The 22,359-nt window shown below is 39.4% G+C and overlaps 1 protein-coding gene across 4 annotated transcripts in view; it reads left to right on the top strand.

The window, feature by feature from the left end:
• Positions 1-22,359, top strand: part of JAK2 (Janus kinase 2) — a 90,756-nt gene that overhangs the window by 4,845 nt on the left and 63,552 nt on the right. The window lies entirely within an intron of this gene.

The raw sequence follows: 22,359 nt of genomic DNA on the forward strand, positions 1-22,359 counted from the left end.
GCCTAACACAAGAACATTTAAAGACTAAGGCTATTGGGGGGGGGGGGAAAAACAAAACAACAAAAAAAAACTATTCCTGATGAAAGAGGGTTTTTTGTCTGTTTTTTTAAAGATGCTTTGGAAAGCTCTAATGATAGTCAAATAACATAGGAAGCTTTGTTGTGTTATAAAGACAAAAGGCTCTTAACAATACAGCCTTCAAGTGAGGGCTTATGTTGGAGAATGATGTTCAGAAAACATAAAATTAAGTCTGCTATGTGTGGTATAGTTGGTGTACTGTTTATGACATTAGAGAGTATATGCCAGCAAAGATCCTTTCTTTTGCAGCATTTCTCAGTTGTGAAGAATTCAGACATGCTGTGATGTTTAGGTCTGGTTCTACAAAATGTAGCAGTACTGTTTGTTTCTTATGTTACGTTTGTTCATAAACTGAATAGAATATAGTTGCAAGGGACAGTAATACCCAGCTCTCTGCATGTTTCTCTGCTTGCTGAAATGTAGAGGGGAAATAAAGCCACTTACATGTTTGTTATATCCCATCTGTATGAAGGAGTACTCCCATGTGCTGGGAAACCTGGAGTTGAAGCCAAATAGCAACTGGTCTCTATGAGCTGACATTCCCACATGGAGAAGCAGAATCAAAAACAGTATTATTCCAATCGTACAAAGGTAAAGAAGGCAAAACATTGCTCCCCTCTGTAAATGGGATAGTAAAAGGAGCTGAATGAAGTGAAAGCTTTTAAAAACCCTCTTCTTGTAGCTGAAAGAATCAAAATTGGACACAAAGCCAAACTACTTCAATTTTATTGGCTGTTGAGTGAAGGCTGCCAAGAAGATACACGCACTTGAAAGCTTGACTGTTTTTCAACATTATCATCAAACTACTAAAGAAAGATACTTTCTCTCGCAATGAAATGTACCTCACATGGAGAGTACTTCTTTTACAGACTGACTTTGGAAATTATAGCTGGCATCTCTGGCCTTATTTCTGACACTATTTTGACATACTTTGTAGTACTGTCGGCACAGCTTCTGTCTTTGGATTATTTCTGAACCATTAGAAATTCTACTATAGAACATATTACAGTCATGTCATAATATAGTCACAGAAATGTGTGCAGCTTTTGTTGTCATGTACAGTCAGATTTAATCCAGCTTTACAGGACTGTACTTTGCAGAGTCTAAGATCGCTGGTGTGAAATTTAGATACCTACTCTTGTGACTTGAGATCAGTGTTAATTATGCAGTTTTTAAGCAACTGATTTAATTTATTAGATTGACGAATCTTCTGCTATGCAAGTTTTTCTGATTTCTGCACTAAGTAAACAGTGACGCTTTTTTTTTTCTTTTTTTTTTTTTTTTCCCTAATATGATACCTTGAAGTTTTGCCCTTTGGAGCGATAGGAAGCAGACTACCTGCTTAGCCAAGGGATAGGAGAGTTTTTAATGCTGAGAAAAATGGATGGGAATCTGAGCAGACAAAGTGAATTTTGGCCTTTCTGTCAGAAATGATACACCAAGAAATCCCAGAGATCTAACAGAAAGCTAGAGGTTGGAGTTTCTTGATGTTTTAAGTGTATGCCACACAAGACGTTTCTTTCCTCAGCCTCTCATAAACTCTGGAATTTGCTGCCCCATCAGCTTTGTAAACACAACAGCTCTGTGTAGGGCTGTGCTGTAAACTGTATCACAACTGTGACCTACGTTTAAAACTTTTTTTTTCCTCTTTGAAACAAGTGGCAAGAGGAAAGGGGAATGGACAGGGTAACTTCTGAAGCTGGTTTACAGTGCCAGAGAAAACGTTGTGCAACCACATCCTGGATAACCCCAAAGATGAACTGAGCTACAAAAGAAAGTTTGGGTTCCCAGTGGAATCTGAGGACATGGGATTGCACAAGACACAGATGCTCAGCTGTGGGCAATAAAGCATGTGTCAGTCCAACAGCTGGCTTCCAAAAGGTTGAGACTTTGGAACTATTCTAACAACTGTGTAAATAGGTGCATAGTTATCTTTTAATTGCTCTACAGCTGTGCCTTCATAAACCTTTGCAACTATGTTGTCTATCAGGGATTTTATGATTAAATATTTCTGGTTGCTTTTATCTTAACTTGGCTTCAATTAAAGGTGATTTCAAGGTAGCTAGCTACAATTAGGATGTTCTGTTTGAAAAAGTACTTTGATCCCTAAAACTGGAGACTGGCACACTAAAAGTGTTCCGGATGTTGAAAGAATAGTGAAGTTGCACCGAATTCTGATGAACATTTTGAGAGCATGCTTGCCGAAATTGCATAGAACCGTGTTTTACTGAAGTTTGGGATGATGAGAAAGTGAAACTGTTGCTAGAACTCATGGGCCGGAGCAAGGTGGGTGTAAAAAACGAGGTAGGATCTTCACTTTTCATTGTTACACATTTGCAGACCTAAAAGCAGTGTGATGAAGTAGACTCAGACCACAGCATAGAACAGATAAACCAGGAGGATTGCTTGGTTGAGGTTGATGCGATTACATCGGTATAAGTGAGAGCCATATCAATTAGAAACTATTTCTGCAATGTAGTTGCATGTGTGATTGTAACACATGTGGATTAAGGTAAAACAAGCTCATATTTCAGCAGCTGGAAGCTGGAGGGATTGTGCAGGACACTGCCAATTTCATGTTTTTTTCGCTACCCAAGCTGGTTCTGGCACATTAATGGTGTTTACAAGGGTATCTGTAGGCTGCAGCAGACTTAAACCATACCGTAATTTTCTCGGGTTTTGGTACTTTTCCAAGTCTGTCTTTCTAGAGCTCACCATTTGCTTAGACTGATAGCTTATCAATATTTTTGTCTGTGGACTCAAAAGACTGAGTCCTAACCTAACATTATAACATAAGGGATTTTATTTGTTTACTCATTTTGTAAAAACTCAGTTGTTTATATGTCAGTTTTATAGTGGTTCTGTGAGTTTTGACACTTTTTTGGAGCACTTGTGAGATTTTTTTTTTGATAAGTTGTTAATGCAGAATGCTTTGTCTTAAGATACTATGTTGTGATCCGAAGACTGAGCCTGCTGGTGAAATGGCATTTCTTACTGTCAGATTATTTAATTTTTTTTTTGTCATTACCTGATGTTACAGCAAGTTTGTGACATGTCATGATATGCTAGGATGTGGCAACTGCAGAAGTGTTATCAGCTACTTGTTTTCAAATATTTATTCCACGTTGTTTGAAAGGATATCTGCAAATAGCCGCATTTCAGTGTCGTCTGTCTAGTTTCTTACTGGAAAGCAGCCGTGTGGGCTGCTCTGTGCGACTTCTGTGAAATATCTTTGAGCAGCTCTATATTTAGGTTACTTGAAACTCTTTCAGGAAATATGGAAAAGCTTTACTTTTAAATTGGTGCTTTGTGTTAATATGTCAAATTACTTTTCTCCTTCCTCCCTGTATGAAATCTGTCTTGGCTATGAAACCCAGTATTGTTTTGACATGCCACAAAGGTGAAGTGTTGTGAAGCTGAAGTGTTTCAGACTGAGAACGCCTAAGGGGAAGGGACCTTCAGTGCCCTTTGTCATACAAACAGATTTAATCTATTTAACAGTAGCTTAAATACGTGCAGAGCCAGGAAAAGTGGCCGACTCATTTCACCTGAAGTAGATGAACAGAAGGAAAACAAGAACGTGTCATTCCTGCTGTTGGGGGGACAAACAGTTAATACGGATGAACAGGATTTCCTTAAATTACTGTTTGTAGAAACTGCCTCTGAATGGCTTTCCTTAAAGCGATTCTGCTGACACCTAACTTTAATCAAATAATGTAACTTTTGGTTAAACAAAGGTACTGTATTCATAGAATCATGGAATAATGGACTGTGGAGTGGACCTCACAAGATTTCTGTTCCAAGCTCCTGTCCAGAGCAGCATCGGTAATGGGGAGCTGCATCCAGTCAGGTCGTGAAAACCTCAAGGCCAGGGACAGCACATCCTCTCTGCGTCTCAGCTACACTGGTGGGCTGCCCACAGGATGACACACTTTCTCCTTGGGTCCTGTCTGAGTCTCCTGTGTTTCAACTTATGCTTCTTGCCTCTTGTCCAGTGAAGAGCCAGGCTCTATCTTCCCACTAACCTCCTTGTAGGTACTGGGAGCTGCTGGTAGGTCCTCTGAAGTTGTCTTTTCTCTGGGTTGAACAAGTCCAGCTCCCCATGTCTTTCTGTCCTCATGTGACCATGTGAGCTCACTCTATCCAGGTCCCCAGTGTTTTTTCTATACTGGGGAGATGGGTTGAGACAGAGACCAAGCACATGAGCTTTAAATTCAGATAAGATATGAATATTGTTCAAGTTTTAGAGAAAGCCAAGACGGTAGGAAGTCAAGGACTCTTTGCCTTTGACAACCAAAGGCAAACACTTTACTTGCCCCATTTATGTGTAAACAAACAAACAAAAAAAGAGCAAGCAACAACAACAACAAAATAAGATGATGAAATGTATTCATTTTAAGCCCTTAAAGGACATTGTCACCAGAAACAATCTGTTCAGTTCAAATAAGTGTAGTGTTTCCTCTCTGTAATGAACTGCTCAGTTTGAAGTGTAAAATGTGTTCTGATAACTGTATTTGGTTATGTGTCATTTCTTTAAGTGTCGTATTTCAAGTCAACTTAAAAATGTCTTTTTATGTGTTTTTGTTATATTTCAATTTTCCAAATGTAGATTGCCAGACATGTTTAAAAACATTGTCTTGAAAGTCATAGACAACATACTTGTGAGCATAATGTAATTAAACACCCAAGTCTAGATTGAACAGAGTACATTGCATTTTTGCGTGAGAAGCAATGGCACGCAGCGTGTCTTCTTTAACTAAAAAAAAAAAAAAAAAAAAAAAAGATAAATCAAGTTTAATGCTAAGAAGTATTATTTGACTGGGTCAGTGATTAAATGTGGTTAACTGCAGAACAACAGCTTAAAAATCACAAATGCAAACCAAAAATGATTTATAACAAATGTTCCCTCCAATTTTAATCATAACTTAGGCAATTTTAAATTAATTTCAATAAATCAATCTGTCTTGCCCTGAGACTGTTGAATACTTAATTGTACAGAGTTTATACAGTTGTGTGTATATTTATAGTTGATTTATTTGTTTTTTAAATTCTCTTTGGTTCTCTAAGATTCATGGACTGTTAGGCCAACTGGAACTTTTGGAGTCTTACAATCTTGTGGTTTTGTCAAGTCATCAGACTTCAACCACTTTAGACAAATATGCCCTCTTTTCTGGGATGTTATCTAGAGTTAGTTACAGGGGTATTACAGTGGGAGATAGTTCCTTCACCACTCTGAATTCTTGGTTATGAATTCACAAATCAAGTTAGTTTTAATATTTCTATTTCTTAACAGTAGCCCTGTCACCTATTTTGTACTAGTAAATGAGAAATGAGTTAATTGTGGAATGTCATCTTCTCCCCTCAAGGAACCTAAATGGATGATAAACCAATATTCCCTTTTATGTATCATTTAATGACTTTATTATCTTTGTTTAGTAAGAGGTTGTACCATTGATATTATATATTCCTGAAGTTTTTGTTTCTCAGGGACTTAACTGTTGTACTTGAGAAACATGTTATGTATGTGAAACACCTACCTTCTGTTTCCATATCTTTATTTTGTATTGCTTTTAAAATACCATGTTGCCGCACTTACTTTTTTGTTAAATTAAGATGAGATAAAGTACTAAGTTATTTTTTTAACTATTTAACATTAGTAAAAAGGAGGAAACAATATAAGAAATCCTAAATTTAATTGTTAAGCCAAATGCCTTTTTAAATTCTTTTCATTTGATAAATAAATCCATTTGGAAGCAGTAAGCATGCATGTATTACCTCTGTGGTGGTGTTAGATGAAACCATGTTTCCTTATTTCCAGTTAAAGCAAATACAGATTCTCATCTAACTGTTAACTTATTGTAAACCATTACAACGACTTAGAACAACAAACCTGTAGTTTGGTACAGTGTCTTTTTAATCCTGTCATCATTTCCAGTTACTAAGTTTGCCTCTAGAGAAAGAAACAAGGCAAACAAAACATGGACAACCTTCTGCTGTCAGGAGAATAAGACAGCAAGTCATCCTTCCTGATAACACATTAAAGAGAAGAAAGAAATATTAAAGGAACAAGAAAACAAAAAAATTCAGGGCAAAACCAAGATAGAGCAACAGAGTTAAATGGACTTGTATACTCATTTAGTAAGCTTGCATAGCAGATTTTTTTTTTAAAAGCACTTAAAAATTATAGAGGCATTCTGATATGAACGGTATTGCACCGTACACAGTAACTGTATTGATCTGACAAATTTAAAAAAATTTTCAGTCAAAGACACTGTGGAGAGGACATAACATCTCTTTTCTTATTCTAAGTGGCTATGTGTCCTGTGCTATGTAAAAAGGAATTGTCCTTCTTTCCCACAACAGTAAAGATATTGCTGCTGTCTTTCCTTGCAGTAGTGAAGCAGCAGGTGAGTTTACAGGCAGAAGCAGGAACTCAGTAGGATTCTGGAAGCAAAATGGTTTAAAGCAAGGAGGGAGCAAGTATGTAAACAGCTTCATCCTTTTATCCCTCCAGGTACCTCCCTGCCTTTTGCCTTTTTACTGCATCTCTACTCTTTCACAACTTTTTTTTTTTTCCTGTTGTATTCATTGGCTTCTTTCCTACTGTGGGTTGCTTTGTCGTGTTCTTGTTCCTCCTTCTCCTCCTGTTAATAAAAGAGCCATTAGCTGCCAAGTTGTTCCTGGAGTCAAGTAGTTTTTAAGACACCTTTCTGATTTCAATAGCAGTCTGACCTACTTGGAACCAAACTTCAGGGCCAAGTGTTTAGACTTTCAGTTTACCATGGTGATACAGCCTTTTGTCCTTTTGGATCCATCATCTTCAGATTTACAGCATCTACCATTTGGGACAGAATACTTCTCCTAGGTCCAACTCACCAGTCAACTGTGAGCCCATTTGAATGAGAAAATAGAAAAAAAATTAACCCAGAAGAACAGTTGCATAAAAGAAATGCTAAGATCAGATGCTACATGCCATATACTGTTTAGCCCAGCTTATAACTATATTGAAACTGTCTAGGTAGTTGAAAAGTTGATTTGCAATTGGAGAACTCTTGATGGTTTTGGAGGGAGCTAACTTTGATTTGTTAGTAGAAGAAAAAAACTGTGAAAAATAGTTTGTGAGGAGACTTGATACTGTAGTCTCAGGAGGGAAGGGTGTGGTATTGTAATTAGAATTAGAATTTAAAGTGAAGATGAGAAGAATAAATTTTTCTGGAAGGAAGCAAGACTGGCAGGTGGCTTGGCAGTAGACTGGAAGAGAATTTATGTTTAGTTTGAAATGGAGGGGATGATGGAAGGAAAAGCCAAAACGTATTATGTATAAGAAAAACATGAGAAATGGGTACAAGGAAGTGTGGGTGGATGAGTGGTTTTTTATTGGAAATGCAGACAGGGCAAGTACTTGTATGGGTTGTTTTAATCTTGAGTTTTTGTGTACAAGTTTAATTATTCTAGAGGTTATTATAGCTGTTGGAAAAATATTGTGTAATTTCAAATTTCAGCAGGGCTGATAATGGAGAACATAGGAGTTGCATTCTGATAAGAATTTGGAAATTTTCTTTTGTAACTTCAGTAGAGACAGTTGATCTGGAAAAACATACTGGTAGTGTTTGGGGGCTGCTGTTCATTATGAATGTCATGTGTGCTTTTGATTCATGATGGTTGAGGGCAAGACACTGGCCATTTTTGAGCATTAAAAAATCATAGTTTAAATTAAAATTATCTCTAAAAAGAGCTAGAATTAAATCTTTCAGCAAATGCAGTTTCTGGCATGCATGTATGCATCCCTTTCTTATTTTCCACCAGTGGCTTTTTATTTTCGTAACTATGAAATGAGCAGAAACATTTCAGATTACAGTCCTTTCCTTATTTAGACCATGGGATGGAATAAAGTAGTAGTTCAACAAACCTTTTTGTTTTCTCACATCTCTGTTCTACTGTCATAGATTTTGTACAGCTTGAGTTTTTGCAATCATAATTTGTTATCTCTCCTTTCCCGTTTGTTCCTACATATTTCCTTTGCTTTTATCTTCGTAGTGGGTGAGGTCCTTTTGGAGGCATAAATATCACATCACAGCATGAATGGTGGGTTATGAATTGCTACAGAACAGTAAAACTTTTAAAGTTACTTAAGCAGTCCTATACTCAGAAATACATAATTACACACGCAATGTTTACAGCAAAATACTATGCAGTTTGGAATTTATGAGAGAGGATCTCTAGTGTAGTGCCATTGCATGCATGAATATAAATATTTTTATGTTATATTTAAAACTTATATTTATGTTTATATTTAAAACATATCTCTGGTTTATGGAACATGGGTGTAATCTGAATCAGATTAGATGTTAGAGAATTTGACATGCCTTCAAAATCTGGACAAAGCATTGAAAATGTTATTACTAATGTTACTGCTTTTGCTAGTTTCAAAACATCTGAAAAGTATTCTTGGTGTTTAGCGAATAGATCATTAAGATACTAGTTGGACTAGTTCACACAAAGCCTGGCTTTAGCAAATCTCATTATATGATTACAGCCATATTTAAAGTGTTAAATGGTGTCTACAGGCATTGAAAGAAATGGCAGGTCAGCTGTGGATTACACAGTCTGTGTGGGAGTGTCAGTTTGCTCATTTGCCTATCTTTTCATTTTTGCCTTTGTAATGTGGAAATCGTGGCTCAGTAAAGAACTCCAGTCATCTTATTTGCTGTCAAGATTACTACAATAATTAGCCTGTTTCCTTGGAACAAATGTATGATATCTAGACTCAATAACAGTAATGCATCATTTGAGATCTGCAATCTGTTCTTTTCACATGGAAAGTAGCAGATTTAAAAAAAAAAAAAAAAAAACTTTTTTTGTGTTTCCATAACTCACTTATATTGGTGTAATGAATAAAAGTAACACTAATCTAAACTAGATCATGGTTTGATCTGAAATGATTTGCAGTACAGCAGCAAGAAAAATCTGGCAACACTATCTTTAATGGTAACATAACACTAATTTACTAGAACCCTTTCATATTAATACTTCTAGGGTTTTATGGGGAAACAATGTAGAAATTTATGTAGAAACCAGTCTGACTGGATACTGTCTGGAGATAATCTTCTGAAGTTCTGTGGTCACACATAAGTAGTCTGATCAATAATTCACACTTCTAATTGATTATTTCTAATTACTGACTTGACAACCATTATACAAGAAGACATTGAAGTTTATCAACTCCAAAAGCAACTTCTTGTTCTTGAGTGATAACAAAATGAAATACTAGGGAAAACTGGCTTTTTCTTTGTCTTCTACAGAAGGAAGGAAAAAAAAACTTTAAAAGATGAGAATGGATTCCTCTGAGGAATCCTGATGTTAAAAAGGGAGTGGAAAGGAGAGGAGAAATGGAGACTACCCAAAATAAACAGAAAGGCCATTTAAAGTGGAGAATGTTACAGAATAGAGCAGGGATGGAACAAGACAAGGAGTAATGGCCACGAGATAGAGCACAGGAAGTTCTGCACCAACATGCGAAAGAACTTCACGGTGAGGGTGATGGAGCACTGGGACAGGGAGGTTGTGGAGTCTCCTTCTCTGGAGGTGTTCAAGGCCCATCTGGACGCCTACCTGGGCAGCCTGCTCTAAGGAACCTGCTTTGGCAGGGGGGTTGGACCTGATGATCTTTCGAGGTTCCTTGTAACCCCTACAGTTCTGTGATTCTGTGAAAGGGGAAAGGACAGAAGAGGGGGTGTATGTTCTTTTCTATGTCTGCTCTCTTTTTGTTCTGCTTTTTGGGGTGGGAAGTGAATCATGTTGTAGAGAAGAGAAGGGAAGAATATAAAACCAGAGGAAAAGGTTGAAAGGGATCTAGCTGCCAATGTAATTATAGTACTGCTGGACTGGAGTCTCGACTTGAGAATTATTGTGAGGCTTTGCAAGCCAGGTATAGGCAATATATCTGCAGGCAATGTATTCCTTTGGTGGTAAAGAGAGAAATAGTCACTTAACACAAAACTGGGAGGAGTGGCTGATATACCAGAGGGGCCTGGACAGGCTGGAGGACCCAAGCACCAGTACAGGCTGGGGGCTGACCTGCTGGAGAGCAGCTCTGCAGAGAGAGACCTGGGAGTCCTGGTGGACAGCAGGCTGACCATGAGCCAGCACTGTGCCTTGTGGCCAAGAAGGCCAATGGGATCTCGGGGTGCATTAGGAAGAGTATTACCAGCAGGTCAAGGGAGGTGATCCTCCTCCTCTACTCAGCCCTGGCAAGGCCACACCTGGAGTCCTGTGTCCAGTTTTCAGCTCCGCAGTACATGAGAGACTTGGAGCTACTGGAGAGAGTCCTGCAGAGGGCTACAAAGATGACCGGGGACTGGATCACGGGACTGGAAAGGCAGAGACAGCTGGGCCTGTTTAGCCAAGAGAAGAGAACATTTGGGGAAATCTTGTCAACGTGTATAAATGTCTGAAGGGAGGATGTCAAGAGGATGGGGCCAGATACTTCTTAGTGGTCCCCTGTGATAGGACAAGAGGCAGTGGGCACAAAATGAAACATGGGATGCTCTTTCTGAACATGAGGAAAAAAAATATTTACTGTGAGGGTGACAGAGCACAGTAACAGGTTGTCCAGAGAGGTTCTGAAGTCTCCTTCTCTGGAGGTATTTGAGACCTGCCTGGATGCCATCCTGTGCAATGTGGGTCCAGGTGACCCTGCTTGGCAGTAAGGTTGGACTGGATGATTTCCAGAGTTCCCTTGTAACCTCAACCATTCTGTGATTCATGTCAAAGTCATGTTACTGCACTAGAAAACTCAGAAAATTAATTACTTGCAAGTAAAGGGGTTCCTCAGCAGTTGAGTGTGGAAAGGACTGATTTGAAAGCAATTGCAGCCCAAGGAGGATGGTTGGACTTTGTATGGGACAACCTTGAATTTCTCAAAGGAAAAAGATGCGATGACACTTCAGCTGTTTCAGCCATAGATGAAAATGTACTTATTTCATTAAGCACGTTGTCTGTTCACCTGGATCAGGGCACTGACACCTGAAGCCTTTGATTGTCTAGCTCTAACTCTCATATTAAAGATGTGACAAAAGTGTCCTATGCAACATACCAGTTATTCAAAGCACACAAAAGCAGAGTATAACAGAGAAAAACAGCACACGTGTTTATTGTTTTTGTTTGTTTATGGTGTAGAATTGCTAATCAGGTGGTAGAGGCAGCTGAGTAAGGGGGAAGAGCTTTGGCAAGGCTGGAAAGGAAAGGTATGTGGAAATGTAGTGTCACTGTTACCGGTGCTTCCTACATACAAACCTGATAAAACAGGAGGAATATGATTCTGAAGAAGACACTGAGTAGAGAAAGGGAGTTAGAACACGTTAAAAGTTTTGAGTACTTACGCTTCCTGTGCTGTAAGGGGCTTGGCAAATATACAAGGCCATGCTACTGCAGCTGTTCCTGAAGGGCTCCACAAGATAGGGTTTTCAGTACTGCAAGGATCTTCTGCTGACTGAGTCAATGGACCAGTGGAGTTAATGGGGGATGGGTTGCACAGACAGAGGGGAATAGTAGTTTTGTATTCATCTGTTTGTTTTCTGGAAGAGCTGCCGCAGTAATAAGCGGCAGGCATTAAGTTGACAAAAGTCTTTCACCCAATTATACAATATTGATACAGTTGTTGAAGGAATTCAAGGAAATACTGTTCTGGAGATAGATATAGGTGGCTTTCTTCAAAGTACTGATTATTTTGATTATCTACAGAATAAAATAAGATGCATACAATATGTTGAGAGCAAAACAATTATAAATGTGTATGTGGTTAAAGCTCTTGAAGCAGATAGATTTTAGGTGCCGTTAAAGAGGATCTGCAGCCTGACTGTATCTTTTGTGTATATTAAAATCATATGTATTCAAAAGTTTCAATATTATCATTAGAAGCCTAACTTCTGATGTTTACCTAGTTTAAAATATCCAACTCCTGAGACTCAAATTGAAAAATGCATTAAGTAGACTTCCTTTTTGCATAGCAATTAATCATGTTAGACTGCCTAATCTGACTGAGCTACAGCTTGTTTCATTTGACTTTTTTTTTTTTTGTATCAGGATTCAAATATTATTTTGCTATTTTGGCTTTCAGTCAAAGCCTTATGAAATCAACAAAATTAATTTGAATGCTTCTCCATTTTCATTTTGAGCTATGTGGACATGATGAAAAAAATGTTTGAGTAATATTTGTGACTCAACTGGCAGCTGAATAAATCTAAGCAGGTTTTATGTAGCAAGAGATTTTTTTTTACATAAGGTTGATTTCTGAGTTATTGCTAAGGAAATTAAAAAGTTATACCAGATGCAAGAAAAGATAGCTTTTTTGAGGCATGGGAACATTCAGTAGGCTGTGGTCTTGTTACTTTGAAGAACATTTCTTTGTTCTTCAAGTTCCTGCTGTTTGTTATTAATGCCTTTAGGTTCTTGGTGTAGTCTAACAGCTTCCTTATCCCAAATCTTTTTTACAATGCAAATGAAATGCTGAGAAGAGATCAGGGAAAATGCACCGTTCCACTTGACTTGAATCCTCCAATGATAACAGAGGGCTAGGGGTAAGAAGGTAGGAAGCTCTGCCCCTATGTGCCAAAAGATAAGCCAGCAGAGAAGAAGATTGGCCTCTGGAACTCAGGAAGAAGAGGAGAGTTTATGACCTTTGGAAGAAGGGGCACTTAACTGAGGAGGACTACAAAGATGTTGTGAAGTTATGCAGTGAAAAAATTGGAAGGTCCAAAGCCCAGCTAGAATATTATAAGACTATAAAAATGTTTAAGTAAGGAGGACAAAGGAGACCATTATATATAGGACTCGCACATGTATTGGATGTGGGGGGAAACATAGTGACAAGAGATGGGGAAAAGTCTGAGGTACTTAATGCCTTCTTTGCCTCAGTCTTTATTAGTAAGATCAGTTGTTCTGTGGGTACCCATCCTACCGAGCTGGAGGCAGAGACAGGAACCAGAATGAAGTCCTTAAAATCCAAAGGGAAGTGGTTAGCGCCTACTACGCCAACTGAACATCTTCAAATCCATGAAGCTGGGTGGGATCCACCCAAGGGTGCTGAAGGAACTGGCAGAAGTGCTCACCAAGCCACTTCCAATAGTTTGCCAACATTCCTGGCTAAAAGGGGAAGTCCCAGTTGGCTGGAGGTTGGTGAACATCATTCTGTTCTACAAGAAGGGCAGGAGGGAGGACCTGGGAATTACACGCCTGTCCGTCTGACCTGGGTGCCAGGGCAGGTTATGGAGCAGATCGTCTTGATTGTCATCACATGCCACATACAGGACAACAAGGTGGTCAGACCCAGTCAGCCTTGGTATATGAAAGACGAGTCCTGCCTGACAAGCCTAATCTCCTTCTATGACAAGATCAGATGCTTAGTGGACAAAGGCTGTGAATGTTGCTTACTTGGACTTTAGCTAAGTATTCAGTACTGTTTTCCACAGCCACCTCTGGCTGAGTGGCTGCTCGTGGCTTTGACAGATGTACTGTTTGCTGGGGAAAAAAAACAAAACCTGAGTGGATGGTTGGGCCCAAAGGATTGAATGGAGCTAAATCCAGTTGGTCACATGTGGTATTTCCCAGGGCTCAGTTGTGGGGCCAGTTTTGCTTAACATTTTTGTTAATGATATTGAGGGGATGGAGTGCACCCTCAGCAAGTTTACAGACAACACCAAGTTAGGTGTTACTGTCAATCTGCTTGAGGGTAGGAAGACTGCAGAGGAACTTGGATAAGATGGAGTGATGAGCCACATCTGATTTTACAGCATGCAACATGTCAGGTGCTCCATGTGGGTCGTAACAACCATGTGCGATGGTGCAGGCTGGGGGAAGAGTGGAAGGTAGCCCAGTGGAAGAAGACCCGGGAATGCTGGTCAGCAGCCAGCTGAACAGCAGCAGTGTGCCCAGGTGGCCAAGAAGTCCAGTGGCATCCTGGCCTACATCAGAAATGGTGTGGCCAGCAGGACTAGGGAGGTGATTGTCCCCTTGTATGGTCTTACCAGTGCTGTGTTCCTCAAGTACTCTGTTTAGATTTGGGCCCCTTCCTACAGGAAGGATATTGAGTTGCTGAAGCATGTGCAGTGAAGAGCAAAAAGTCTGGTGAAGCAACTAGACTAAAAAACTTACGAGGAGAGACTGAGGGAACTGGGGTTGTTTAGTCTGGAGAGAAGGAGTCTGAGGGCAGACTTCATTGGTGTGTAAAGCTACCTGAAAGGAGATTGCAGTGAGGAGGATGTTAGCTTCTTTTCTCAGGTGATAAGTGATAGGACATGAGGCAATGGCCTCAAGTTGTGCCGGCAGTAGTTTAGGCTAGATATCAGGAAGAATTTCTTCACTGAAAGCCTGGTAAGGCATTGGAACAGGCTGCTCAGGGAAGTAATGGAGTCCCTGGAAGTGTTTGAGATACATGTGGATGTGGAGCTTTGGACATAGTTTAGTGGTGGACTTGGTAAATGTTAGCTGGACTTAATGATCTCAAGGATCTCTTACAACCTAGATGATCCTATGATTCAAGTATTCTTTTTTGATTCTAAGTGGACTGCAGAAAACAAAAGTGTTATAGGCCTTGCTTGTATTTGTTGACAGACAAAATATGCAGAGATAGGCAAATACATTCTTGCCGTTGTGAAGTGATGAAAGCACTTTAATCCCCACATACTTCACAAATAGGAAAATCGCTTTCTCACTAAATAATTTCAGAGAGGAATCATTTTCATTTTATTGTCAGATGGAGAGTACTGGCTGTAACCATCCTAAGACCTATTCCGTCTATCAAAAATGCAGGAAGAGAGGTTTTGAATCCTTCTTATGTAAGAAACCTTATCTAGAATCCCCAAAACTACCATGCATATTCAGGAGTCAGTCCGTCCTTGCTTTACCTTTTTTCCCCCCTTCTACAGATTAACTTTGCTGGTCATTAAGTTTGTGTGTGTAAAATAATAACTTTCTCATGTGGTTTATCAAAGCGTATTGCAAAGTTCTATGAATCTTCCTTCAAGTTTGAGGAGTGGGATTATCTCATTGTAAAGTTTGGTCTGCACTGCAAGAGAAAACATTATTCAATTGTGTTAGTCCAAAGAAAGTTTAAAACTGATCCAGCCACTTTGTGTTTGCTTTCCTTGCATAACACAATTCCTACTTGAGAGTAGAATTTTGTGTTCCTGTTCTTTCTCGTGCAGGCCTTGTAATTGTTTCACAACTTCTGCAAGTCAGAAGCAGTTCTGGTAAGTTCAGCGTTTGTGAGAAATGCCTACAAACTCAGTGGTTCCAGAATTCCTATACATAACTTTTATTTTTTTGAGTAGACCTTGAATTTTTTTCAATTGTTAGTTATTTTAATATTTATGACTTATTGCCTACTTACCCTTCAAACTAGAATACTGTTAAATGTCACTCCTGGTGGGACTAGAGAGCTGTAATCTTGTTTCTGATTTCAGCCACGTGGTGTGTAAAGATGAAATTATCTCCTCCCTTGATGCCTCTTTATGCCTATTTTGCTTTATATATACATATACACACACACACACACACACATTTTTATGCTTTCTGCTGAATTATACTGGAAAATTTTATGTCTTTTCAGTTATCATAACTAATACTTTTCAGGACACTGGACTGTTTTTTATGTGTAACCTGCATTATTCTTGCACATCTAACTTGGCATTTGTATCATTAAAATATATTTCTTTTGAAATGAACTTTTTTTTTTTTTTAATTTAATTTCATAGAATCATTAAGGTTGGATTTGAAATGAATTTTTCTTTTTAATTTGAAAAGACAGTCGTTTTGTCTGATTATGCTATTTCAGTTCAGACCTTCTTAGTACTAGGCAGGCATTGACATACTGGAATGAGTCCAGCAAAGGGCCACCAAAGATGTTCAGAGTGGAGCCCATGAGGCCAAGAGAACTGTGTGTGTTCAGTTTGGAGAAGTCTGAGTAAACATCTCTTTGCAGTCTTCAGCTTCCTAATGGGAGACTGTATAAAAAAGATGGACTGTATTTGGAAATATATGGTGACTGGGTGAGAGACACAAGATATTTTTGTGAGGTATTATTTTTTTTTTTTTCAAAAAAATTTTTTGAGGTTGGTCAAATGTTGAAACAAATTGTTCAAAGTGGTTGTGAAATATCCGTCTTTGAAGATATTAAAAACTTCACTAGACAGGTTTTTGAGCCTGGCACAGTTTTACCCTACTTTAAGCAGGGGTATTGGACCAAATGACCACGAGAGGCCCCTTTCAAACTATGATTTCTTGTTATTAATTTACATGGTATTGGCATTTGGCATCTTCATGCATAATAGTTGCAACTTTTGTTTTTGCTCCTGTATGGAAACACTGTATTTTCTTACACAAAATGTTTGCTTGAATAACCAATTGATGCTTTGAGGCTTTAGTTAGAATGCGTAGCAGTCTCTAAAACATTTGTTGAAGTGGAATATAGTGGAAACTAAAGAAATCCTTGCAAAAGCCTGCTGAACCTGTATAGATAGATATGTGTTTAACTGAAGTGTTATGTGTAGTTCTTTTATAACAGGGAAATGGATTAAAAAGTTGAATCTGCTTTGCAGATTAGAAATATCCCAGTAAGAGTATGTTAGCTCTTATTTTTCCATGCCATTGTTTTTTGTGAGCAGAAAAATGGGTACATTTTTGAAACTGAGTAGTGCTCAAACTTGTATTAGTGGCCTCAGAAAGGCCATCATCATCTGCCTTAGAAGTTAGAATTGAAACAAAGTTATAACTATATGAAACTAAATAAAATAAGATCACGATTAGTAGAAAACTGTAATACTGTTAAGGTGCTCAGTTTGAGTGGAAGCAGAAGTTTGAGATGCTGAAGTGAGGTGAGAGTGAGAGGGCTAATGTGGGATGGTTGTATGTATTGAAAAGGGGACAAGTAAAGGGGTAAGCAGAGAAATTCAATAACTTTCACAAAATATCCTGAGTTGAAGGGACCCACAAGGATCATTGAGTCCAACTCCTGGCTCTGCACAGCACCAGCAAAAATCAGACCAAATATATAATAATAACATAATAGTAGAAATTTTCATCATGTCAGTCACTTTTCTCTCAAAACTGACATAAGAAAATGAAATGTGGGAATGTGGGCTTTTTTTTTTTTTTTTAAACTTACCAGAACCCTGCTATAGGCTTTTGGCAGTGACATAGGAATGATACTGATGATACTGGTGGAAAATTTAATGTACAAGGTTGTTTAAGTGTGAAGTAAAATATAGGGGGAAAATAATGATCTTAATGCTCAGATAAAACACCTTTACTGTAGAAAAGCTGACTCTTCTAAAGTCAGGAAAGAAAGAAGGGAGTAGGATGTATATAGGCAATTCCTGCAAATGATTAAATACCCTTCTGTCTTAATCACAGCTTAATCCTGAACCTACAGGAATGTGAGGAAGTCTTGAATGTGGTGTTAACAAGAATTTAAGTAGTTATAAATAACTTCGTAAACAATCATTTGTTCTACCTCTTTTCTGGTGTTGTTTATAACGATCATAAAGATGATTTTGTATTCTTCTGGGTTTAAGAAGCTGGTGAATGTCAAATCCCTGTGAAACTATGTTGGTAAAGGACTGTTGCAGGCTTGTCCTGTTCACGTGCATGTTTGTGGGGATTCATTCTTGGCCACTGTTGGAAGAAGAGTTAGTTGTGCCTTTGGTCTGTTCATAATTACCTTTCCTGAAACAAGCAGGCAAGTGAATGGTTTGGAAAAATTGTACTGAGAGAGGGTTAATCCTGAAAACCATGTTCTCCTATTGTTTGTGTGCAGAAAAAATACAAGTTACAGAATTGCTTGGTGATCAGTTGCAAAGCAAAACTAGTTTGAAATCACACAATGTGGAAAACATTGAAGCTGTGAGGAAAGACCTCTCTACTTCTGGTCTTACAGGTGATTCTGAAACACGCAGCCTTCATGTCTGCCAGTAAGCAAAAAGTGTGTGAAGACCAGAATGCTATGGAAAGCCAAAGATGACTCACTGCATTGCATGTAAACAGGGGAAACAGTCAAAACTGTTTCAAAAATGCTATAAATGTATTTTCATAAAGATGCAAAAGAGCTTTGATTGTTGTAGCTACACTTTCTCAAGATATTTCAATACTGTAGTTAGTTTTCTAGATGTCAGAATGGTTATATAGCAGTCCACAAGGAAAACAAAGAATTAATGCTTCAAATAGCTAAAACTAGTGGAAGCGATAGGCTAAAGAACTGTTCCATAAGCAGTGAGTGTGAAGAATTGAGCATTTCTTTCATTGTTAGCTATTGTTTTCACGGAGTGTAGGTCTTCTAGAAATATTTGCTCATACTCCTTCGTTTTAAGATTAAAAGCAACACCTAGCACTGTAGAGATCAAGAGGTATTAAAGAAGAGAGAAGGGGCTTACATGGGAGGAAGCAAACATTTACGAGTTTAGCTTTTTAAACAAGGAATATGCATGTCCTGAGACTTCATTGAAAATGGATGAAAAGCAGGCTGTTAGGCAATAGCTGTAGTGCAGAACACGGGAAACAAAACAGCCTTTTATGTGTCTTTTCAACAACTATGGCCCACATTTGTTATCTTTGTTGTAAGTTCACATATTTGAAAATGGCTTGCAACAACACTAGTTAATTTCTCTTGTGCTCTCTGTTCTAGTATAGAACAGCTTCAGTCTCAACGAAGGAATTGCTTGCCATCACAATAACAGTCTATTAGAGTTTTTTTCAAAAGCTTGCTGTGCTGGCTCTGACTGAGGTGGAGTTAAGTTTCCCCACAGCAGCCCATACAGTGCTGTGCTCTGGACTTGTAGCCAGAGCAGCCCTGATCTCACACCAGTGTTTTGGCTCTTGCCGAGCAGTGCTGGCACAGCGCTGAGCCTGGCTCTCCAGCCCCCTCAAGGGCCACTATGCTGGGGGTGGGCAAGAGATGGGGAGAGGACACAGCCAGGACAGCTGGCCAAAGGGGTATTGCATACCATATGATGTCGTGCTCAGCAATAAAAGTTGGAGTGGAAAAAGGAAAAGGAGGGACTCATGAAACTGTTTGTCTTCCCAAGCCACAGATATGTATATTGAAACCCAACCTCCCAGGAAGTGGCTGAACATTGCTTGCTGATGAAAGTAGAGAATATTTGTTTTCCTGTTGTTCCTGCATGACCTTGGCTTTTTCTATTCTTCCTTTAATTAGCCCCAAATACGGAGCTTTGAGCAAGCTGGTCTAGTGGAAGGTGTCCCTGCCCATGCCAGGGAGGTTGGAATTGGATGATGTTTAAGGTCCCTCCCAACACAAACCATTCTGTGATTCTGTAATTCGAATTGAACTGCCCTTTATCTCAACCCACAAGTTTTTTTTCTCATCGTGTTTCCTCACCATGTCCTTCTGAGGAGGGGAAGTGAGAGAGCAGCGTGGTGGAGCTTAGCTGCCCATCAGTTCTTAAACCATAACAGCTTTTTTTTGTTTGTTTGTTTGGTATGATTACAGTGGTCACTGGGCTTCTGCCAACTGCTGTGAGCAACATCCAAAGAAGTCTTAATTAGGAATTTACCAGGCATCACTGTGCCAATTCCTGTTCCTGTGCACTAGATAGCTGAATCTAGGCAGTAAGAAATTTGCATCATGTACTGTCAACTGAAAGAAAATTAAATAACCACAAAATAATTTGTAATGAACTGTCTCCTGCTGTGATATCTACTGTTTGTAAAAACTATTTACTGTTACTAAAAATAAAAAACCACTAGTGTTACAGTGTACTCAAGTGCTTGAGGTAAAATGCAGGTCTCAGAGGTTTTTTTCCAAAGGCTCAAAAAAAGAGCTACTTAAACAGCAGGTACCTACCTCTACTTTCTCATAAATCCATCACATACGTTATGATAATGACAGGTAAAGCAGCTCAGGGAAGGAGATGTACCACAAGTGCATTTAATTAACTCTGTCAGCCACTTCAGTCAATAGGTGAAACATACACCACTGAGTGTGGGAGGGTTTGCTGTGTTGGATGTCATGCAGCCTCTCTCAAACCTAAATGAACCGCATGGCTGAGGACTCAGGCTGTAGAAAGACCAATATTAATTTAGCATCAGCAGGTGGGGATCAGCTAATTGTGTTGCCCATGCCTGCAGTGCTTCTGAACATCCAAATGTCTTCAGCCTGTGCTTCGACCTCTCAGCCTTCCCTGTGGTACCAAAGCCTCCAGACTTGTGTTACAAAAACAAGGGTGGGGTGGGAGTGGAAGCCCAGGGGCAAGAGAGGAGGGAGTGGGGAGCTGCTCTGAAAGCTGGCCATGAAGAACACCACCAGTGAGTACCCCATTGGAACTCTTAGTGCTGGCTGTGTGTCTGCTTGGCTGGAGAATAAACCAGCTAGCAAGCACTGATGCATTTTACACCCCTTTTCAAAGATTTATGTAAATAGTTGGCACACCTTGCTGAAAGTCGTTTGTGTCAGGCTGCACATTGTAAAAGCTCTGGGGAAAGGCAGGTTATTCCTTGTCCAAGAAGATGCAAAACTGTTCCTTCTGAGCAGATATTTGTGTAGGCTGTCCAGGAAAAATTTGAAGAGTTCGCTGTCCACCTCTGAAATTCCCACATGAGAGCTGCTGGTCTCTGCAGCACCATTTCTTCAGTTCTGTTCTGCTCTGTAGGTGTTTGAGGGACAGGCAGATGCATAGTAACATTTCAAGTTTGGATCATTGTGCATCCCATGTGGAATGAAAAAAATACTGCTACCTCCCCATCAGTGCATTCTGCTTGAGAGTAGTAGATCATGATGTTGCTGGAACCACAGACTTTAGTATTTGCTCTTCTGGAGGAGTGTATTGCTGATTTCTTTCTGTAAGACCAGTGGGCTCTGTGACAGACATACATTTGTCAACAGCTGATATTCTAAATATTCTTTGTTCTCTCATTGGGAATACACATCCATGTGCCACTATCTCAAGTTTGTTGATGAGCAACAGTCAACTTCACTGTTATTTTTTACACACAGCACAAAACAGTGAGAAGGTTCAGAAGTTATGAGTAAATTTTTCACTCAGAGGGTGGTGAGGCACTGGCACGGGCTGCCCAGAGAGGCTGTGGATGCCCCATCCCTGGAGGTGTTCAAGGACAGGTTAGATGAGGCCCTGAGCAACCTGATCTAGTGGGTGGTGCCCCTGTCCATGTCAGGGCGGTTGGAACTGGGTGGTCTTTGAGGTCCCTTCCAACCCAAGCTGTTCTATGATCCCATAAGTTAATTTGTAGATCTGCATTAGCTTAGTCTTGCTCTAGTGTTCTACTGGAAGATTCCTTTAAGCCTTCTCCTGTGAATTACCCCTGATAGTCTGAGTTTCTCAAAAATATCTTTTCTACTGCTTCTCATTTTCTGTCAGTTTAAAATATGATTTCATAGGTTTCATTTGTTTTGCCATCAGAAGAAAAACAGGCTGCAAATGTCAGCTACAGGAGGGGGATGTGCAGTTTTATACTTGGCATTAGTGGCTATGGAGATGTCTCACAACTATTACCCATGTTTAGAGAGGGTAAATGTAGATGACTGAAATCCATCCTTGGCTTAAAGATCCTAATCACCATAAAGATCCTTACCACCAACCACTGAGGCTCTGCAATGTGATCAAATCTTTCTCTGCTGGAGAAGGGAGGGGAAGGAAAAAGCTTTCGTGTAAGGCAGGAATGTAGAGGTGCTGGAGATATAAAGTGGGACAGACAACCGCCTTGTGCAAGCTTTCTTGATTTCTGTACCACCAATTTAGTGTGCTGTCTCTACCTTCCACTTGAACTGAGGCTCTTGCCTTTACTTCCTTTCCCGTCATGGAATATCTCAGCCATCTGGCATCTGTCACTGCAAGTAATCACTGTGAGAAATTACCTTCTTCTCAGCAGTAGTTTAAACTTCTTCCCAAGTTTTCATTAACAAAACAAATGCTTTCGCAGAAGCTGATTGTGGCAGGATGCCTTCATTTCCTTCCTCTTTTCTGAAATTTTCCAGGAATTGAATTGAGTCTAGACTTCTGGTCATGCTAAGTAGCTACTGTGTATTTTCTTGTGCTTTCTGGGGTCAAGCAGGCTGCTTTTTGCATCTGTGTATGCACTATCATCTGTTTCATTTTGCATGTACTGAGGTTATGCTTGTCACTTAATTAGTAATACACTGTCACTTACTTAGTTTTAAATTGATTTCAGTTAGAAGTATGAACCTGGTTCTATGCAGTTGTAGATGGGAAGGTAAGAGAGCAAAGAGAATGCGTTCTCTGCTGGGAAAGCTTG

This window comes from Aythya ferina (genome assembly GCF_964211825.1).
Source record: "Aythya ferina genome assembly, chromosome: Z".
Lineage (NCBI taxonomy): Eukaryota > Metazoa > Chordata > Aves > Anseriformes > Anatidae > Aythya > Aythya ferina.